Raw genomic sequence first — 6000 nt, forward strand, 5'->3', positions numbered from 1 at the left:
GAATGAATCAATCCACAAATCAATTTGATTACGATACCCAAAGAAGTTTTTCTCCTTTTGGAAATCTTTTTTCTTCTTCACAGGTGAAACCCTATCCACATAAAGACGAAAAAGTCTTGGGGAGAAAAATGAATTTTTTTCTCTGAAACCTTCAATTTACACTTTATTTTTTCAAAACTTTTTTTAAAAAATCCTTCCAATTGTTGCAGTCTAGTGAGTTGTTCAAAAGTATTACTCTAAATAAATCTTAAATAAGTTAGTGGCCAGATGTAAAGGATTTCTGAAAAATAAATAATCCCTTCATCTTATATTTATTCTATACCTACTGTGTGTCAGGCGTAGTACAAATTCACTGTCCTCATGGAGCACACAGATTAGCTGCTGGAAAGAGATTGAAAATATAGACAAACATAATTATGATAATGCTGAGAAGAGTACAGACTGCTATATCAGGGTCTGGAGGATTCACAGAGCCTTTTTTGAGACTGGGATGTGTATGTATAGACCTAAAGAATGAGGTGACCATGTTAGAACTGGGGTGGGGGGAGGTCTGGAGAATTGTAGGGATGCTCTGGAGACAGACGAAGGGTAGCAGTATTGGGCCTGAAAACTAAACTGATGGATTCCAGGCAAAGTCTCAAGGTAAAAAGAGATGTGGCTTCTCATTGCAAAGAACTGAGAGGACACTTTCTGGAATGGAAAAGGGTGAGGGACAGACGGACACACGATGAGCCTCTATAGCTAGGCAGAAGGGAGATCACACAGAGCCTTGTAGGTCTTAAGGATCAGGCCTTTATCCTAAAGGCAGTGGAAGCCATTGAAGAATCTGAGGAGAGATGTGACAATAGCGTGCGCTTCAGTGGGAGGGTATGAGGTTGTCACAGAATCCAGGTGAGAAATGGTGGTAGCTTGGACACGGTGTGGTGACAGTGGCGATGTAGGGAGGTAAATGCATTGAAGTATTTAGGAAACAGGATGAAAAAGACTCGGTGATTCATTACTGGGGAGAGGCACGTGGTGAGAAAGGTAAGTAGAGGATAAATCGTCAGTGACTCCTCGGTCTCTGGCTGAAGCAACTGAGTGGATGGATGGCGTGGCCTTTACTCAGGGAACACCTGAGAAGGTACAAATCTGAGAGTAGGAAGATGTGGAGTTACGTTTTAGAAAATATTGAAGCTTGCATGGCTATGCTGAAACATCCTGTGGACATATCCGGTTGACCACTCAGTAGACAGGTAGGAAGTTATGGGAAGGGTCTTTGCTGGAGAAGTGAATCTGAGAATCACTGGCATGAAGGCAGTAACGGGAGTGAGTGCGATCAACACAGGACCGTTCATAGTGACACGAGCGGAGGAATCAGGATGGAGCCCTTAGGAAGCCCTGTATGGAATGAGCAGTGGAGGAGAAAGGACCGTCAGGAACTGAGAAGAAACAGCCAACGTACACAGGTTGCCCGGGCGGTGTAACATGACAAAACCAGGGCAAGAAGAGGTGCCATGGAGGGGTGATCAGTTGTGTCAGACACTGAAGTTGTGATTTTAGTCTGGATTTAAGAGTCTATTCGATTCGGCAGCACAGAAGTCTCTGTCGGTCTTAATAAGAATATACTAGATGAACGGAGGCAACCATCTCTCCGGTGGAAAATGGAAGGCTTCTCCATCCCAGAACAGGCTATGTGCTTTATTCCTAGAGTGGGCGCTATGGCTACAAGAGACCTACTCCCATGGAAAAAAGTCATGTAAGGAAAAACGAGAGCATAAGGAAAATTTATGTAGTGGCACTACAGGCAAATTATTTCTGTTTTTTTTTGTTTGTTTGTTTGTTTGTTTTTAAATCATACTACTTGTGTAATGGTATATAAAACTTCCCATGGATTATGCTTTGGGGAAAAAATACTCTAAGAGTTAAAGAAAATATGGCGGCTACATTGGGAGGTGAGGAATGCAGAAAAGGACAAAATAGGGCGTTAGGAATAGAGTTGGAACACAGAGTCAAAACACTTCTACCTGGGAGCCTGTGGTCAGGGGAAGGTGTGAAACCATTGAATGCCGATGCAAAAAAAGCTGTAGAGAGGGCAAGCTGAGAGTCACAGGGAGAGTAGAGGGTTCAATAAAGAGCAGGGTGCTTCAGACCCGGAGAGAGGATGGGGTGGGGGGCAGTGTCACTGTGGAGGCTTGGGGACAGGAACTTAACAGTGGTCCACGTGGATCACTCTGGCTTCTCTATGAGCAGGTAGTCATGGAGGGGAAGAGAGTGGAGAAGGGTTGGAATACCATTCGAAGAGCTTTTTAATAAAGGAAGCATGGTTCGAGTCTGAGGAGCTTGTAGTCTTGACTGTCCCTACCCTTTGCAATTCAGCAGTAAATGTTCGGAGCCTTGACAAGGCTTCCAGATACTCTAGAGACCAGTTAAGAAACTTCTATCAGTCTTACGAGAAAATTACGCTTAAAACTTCTTTGTTTTGAAACCTTCTCATCAACTTGCCACACGTTTATGTTGGGCCTGTACTAAGAATGTTCTTTTCGTCAAAGTGAATTTAAGTGGATTTTGCCCCCGTCCTTTTGCAGTATTTTACCAACTTTTCTGCCATTTTCTAACCCGTCTAATAGTGCATCGTTGTACATCCATTCTTTAAAATATAGATGTTTTCTAACCCTCCCACCCTGCTGAATAAACTTCACCACTAAAACAATAGCACTCCCTTCTCCCAAAACACTGTTTCCCTTTATTTAACAACCATAACTTACAATGCCACACAGTGTTAAATTGTTCAAAGTGCTGTCATATATATTACCCTATTTATCACCGTAACAACACTATGAATTACAAATTATGATTATCACTCTATAAAGAAACTGAGATATAACTTGCTCAAAATTACGTGACTAGCAAAGAGCAAAGCGAGGATTTGAACCCCTGTCTCGTGATCCTTCAACTCTAATGCATTTCACTATCCCAGTGATTCTTAACTGGTAAATGAGCAGACATTTTTTATATTTAGAGAGTTTGGTATTTTAATATAATTTCACATAAATTATTTACATTTAGTCAATTTAAATAAAAGCAGTAAGTAAATAATAATAGAGATGGTATGCAGATTTGGCAAAATTCATGAAGATATGTGTGCATGAGTGAAATTTTCATAACCCCTGAAAGACAGGCAAAACCCAGGGGTAATTCTCCCCTTTTAATAACGCCAACGAGTTGCTGTGACGTTAGATAGGGTAATACAGAGGTGGGCCTTCGTTTAACAAAACCCGATATTTAAATCCACTCCCTCCCATTGAAAAAGAAATCCACGGAAGGGGAAATTATATTAAGATCTTTAAATAATAGTTACAGGTAACGTTTATGTTCCTGGTGCTTTGCTCTGGGCTCTTATAAGCATTATCTCATAACATCCTCCCACCACCTTGAAGGTAAGTGCATTTATTAATCTAAGTTTTCAGCTGAGGAAGTATAGTAAGATTTGAACCTATTATCATATTAATAAACTCAGTGCACACAGTTTCATGGGGCAGCAAGTTCCAGCTGCTGACAGCATACAGGGAACAATCTGTAAAGGCTTCATTTCCCCTTTTCTTTCTCTAGAAGAAGAGTTGGGAGACCCAGGTTCTAACCCTGGGTCTCTCTATCACCTGCTGAGTCACCATCCTGAGACAAAGTTCTTCAGTTCTAGGCCGTGGTTTTTCACATCTACACAATAAAATGTTTGAATTTTGTCATCACCAGTATCCCTTTTATTTCTAATAACCTACACTTTTACTCTTCGAACTGTTACTATTAGGTTGGTGCCCAAGTAATTGCGGTGTTTGCATTTGGTTTTAATGTTTTAAAGCACAACTACTTTGGCACCAACCTAATAGCTATTTGTGTCATGTCAGGAACACCTGGACTGCGGGAGTTAGATGTACTGTTGAGGACCCAGCGCTGAAATCAAAAATCGTTCCGAGTCGTTCTGACACAGCACCAGCTCTGTAACTCCTATGCCTCGTCCCAGAAGAAAGACGCAGGGTTAGCTGACCTATCATCAGCAGTAGAGCTGGAACAGTCATGATTGCACAACCCTTTGAGCGATAACCCAGGAAACCCACAAACACTTCTGGAGTAACTCTTCTAGCAGAACATGCTGGGAACGGCCGAGCGTCTCATCCTTAATGAGTTTACAGACAATTGAGGAAACATGACCAAACCCATGAAAATCTAAATTGCGGATCAAAGTGTAGCCTTGGAAAGGCCCTTTGACCTCCTCTAGTCACAGATTCACAGACTGTGAGCTGCAAAGGGCCTTGGACATGGTTCCACTCCCTCCCCTCCCAGGCCACCCCTAACTGGTCAACCAGAAGCCCAAGCGCCGGAAGGGTGAGGTCACCAGTCTGCAGCTAGTTAACCGGGGCGGAAGGACTGGAACTCCCTTCAGGAGCCACACAAGCAGCTTGGTCGGAGTGGGGAGTTTGGCTTAAGGATAGTTGCCGATGGGGACGTGGTCATGGGGGCTTCTCTGTGTCATACCCAAGCACTGAGAGGACATACAAGGGCCTGATGGGAGAGAAGGGTGCCCTGGCAGTCGGGAGTATAGCCGTTAACAATTAAATCAGGGCTGTCTCCATGTACTGATGCAGACCAATCAGCATAGTGTTAAAAATAGGGGGGAAAATGGTGTACAATGGTGTGTGTGTGTGTGTGTGTGTGTGTGTGTGTGTGTGTGCCTGTGTGTAAATTCATAAAATTTCTCTGGACAGATCAATAAAAACCTGGTTACTGTATTTGCCTGCAGGGAGAGGGATTAGACGGCTGAAGTACAGGCTTAGGAGTTGGGTCCATTTGTCATGGTATGTTCTTTTGAACATTTTGACTTTAAGAATTTTTGCATATATGAGTATTGCTTATGTAAATTCATCATTTTTTAAAAGAAGATATTCTTATCTAGTCTGGAAAGCTTTCTTTAGGGATGAATAATTTTTTTGTGTAATAAATACCGTGTTTCCCTGAAAATAAGACCTAGCTGGACCATCAGCTCTAATACGTCTTTAGGAGCAAAAATTAATATAAGACCCGGTCTTATTTTACTATAAGAATGGGTCTTTAATATAATATAATATAATATAATATAATATAATATAATACCGAGTTTTATATTAACTTTTTCTCCAAAAGACACATTAGAGCTGATTGTCCGGCTAGGTCTTATTTTCAGGGAAACACCTTTTGTACCTTTTGGTAAAGTAAGTCATGTGACTTTAGAGCAGTAAGATCAAGGTTAATTATACAGTCACTGCCTCATTCATAGACAAAAATGTTAGAGAGGGTGTGATATCCTGACATTAAAAGTTGATTTGTTTCCCTCTGCGGTTACTCTCCAAGTAATGACTGCAGTTGTTGAAAGGGTGCCAGATCCCGTCACACAACTCAGATGGGAATCTAAACGCAGCCATATCCTCCCACAGCTGGCTGAGGACTCCGTGAGTGCTATAAATAGAATCAATCCTGCTTTCAAAATGCAGTTCATGAGATAGCTGCAGAAAAGCGAACTTGACAACACGCTGGGATCCTTCCATCATGGAACTGGAAGGGGGGGAGGCAATGAATACCTACCGGGTCGATCAGATTTTGCCTGTCCTGGTGGTGTAGTTTCTAGCACACGATGGATCCCACAGCACATCCAAATCTCCTTAACAAGCTCTGTGATAGCAGGAGCAACCAGAATCGACAAACACAACGTTCTGTTCCTCCAGAGAAAGCTTTCCCAGCTGAGTTTTTGGGTATGTGGGAACCACCTGCTTCATCAAAGACAATGTTTGAGAGCTTTTGTGAGTGCGTCCTCGGCCTCATAACTGCATGTTCTCGCTAGGTTTAACATTTCTGGAAAGTAAACATTTCTGGAAGCATCCACCCAGTGGATTGTATGTCATTCACTCTTTCAGCCCTTTTGGGGGTGGAAGTAGCAGCAGCCTGTTCTCTAGAAAGTTTGCCCAGTAACTTGCCACTTTGGGAATTTTC

General features: G+C 42.3%; 1 long non-coding RNA gene across 1 annotated transcript in view; it reads left to right on the top strand.

The window, feature by feature from the left end:
• The window catches only part of LOC109444232 (uncharacterized), a 104660-nt gene extending 99640 nt beyond the window's left edge, over nucleotides 1–5020 (top strand). Inside the window, exon 15 of the long non-coding RNA XR_016021670.1 lies at nucleotides 3885–5020. This is a non-coding gene — a long non-coding RNA (uncharacterized LOC109444232). The remainder of the gene's footprint in view (nucleotides 1–3884) is intronic.
• Nucleotides 5021–6000: the final 980 nt, after the last annotated feature.

The sequence above is a fragment of the Rhinolophus sinicus genome, chromosome 7 (assembly GCF_057876585.1).
Source record: "Rhinolophus sinicus isolate RSI-liver-muscle chromosome 7, RSI-T2T, whole genome shotgun sequence".
Lineage (NCBI taxonomy): Eukaryota > Metazoa > Chordata > Mammalia > Chiroptera > Rhinolophidae > Rhinolophus > Rhinolophus sinicus.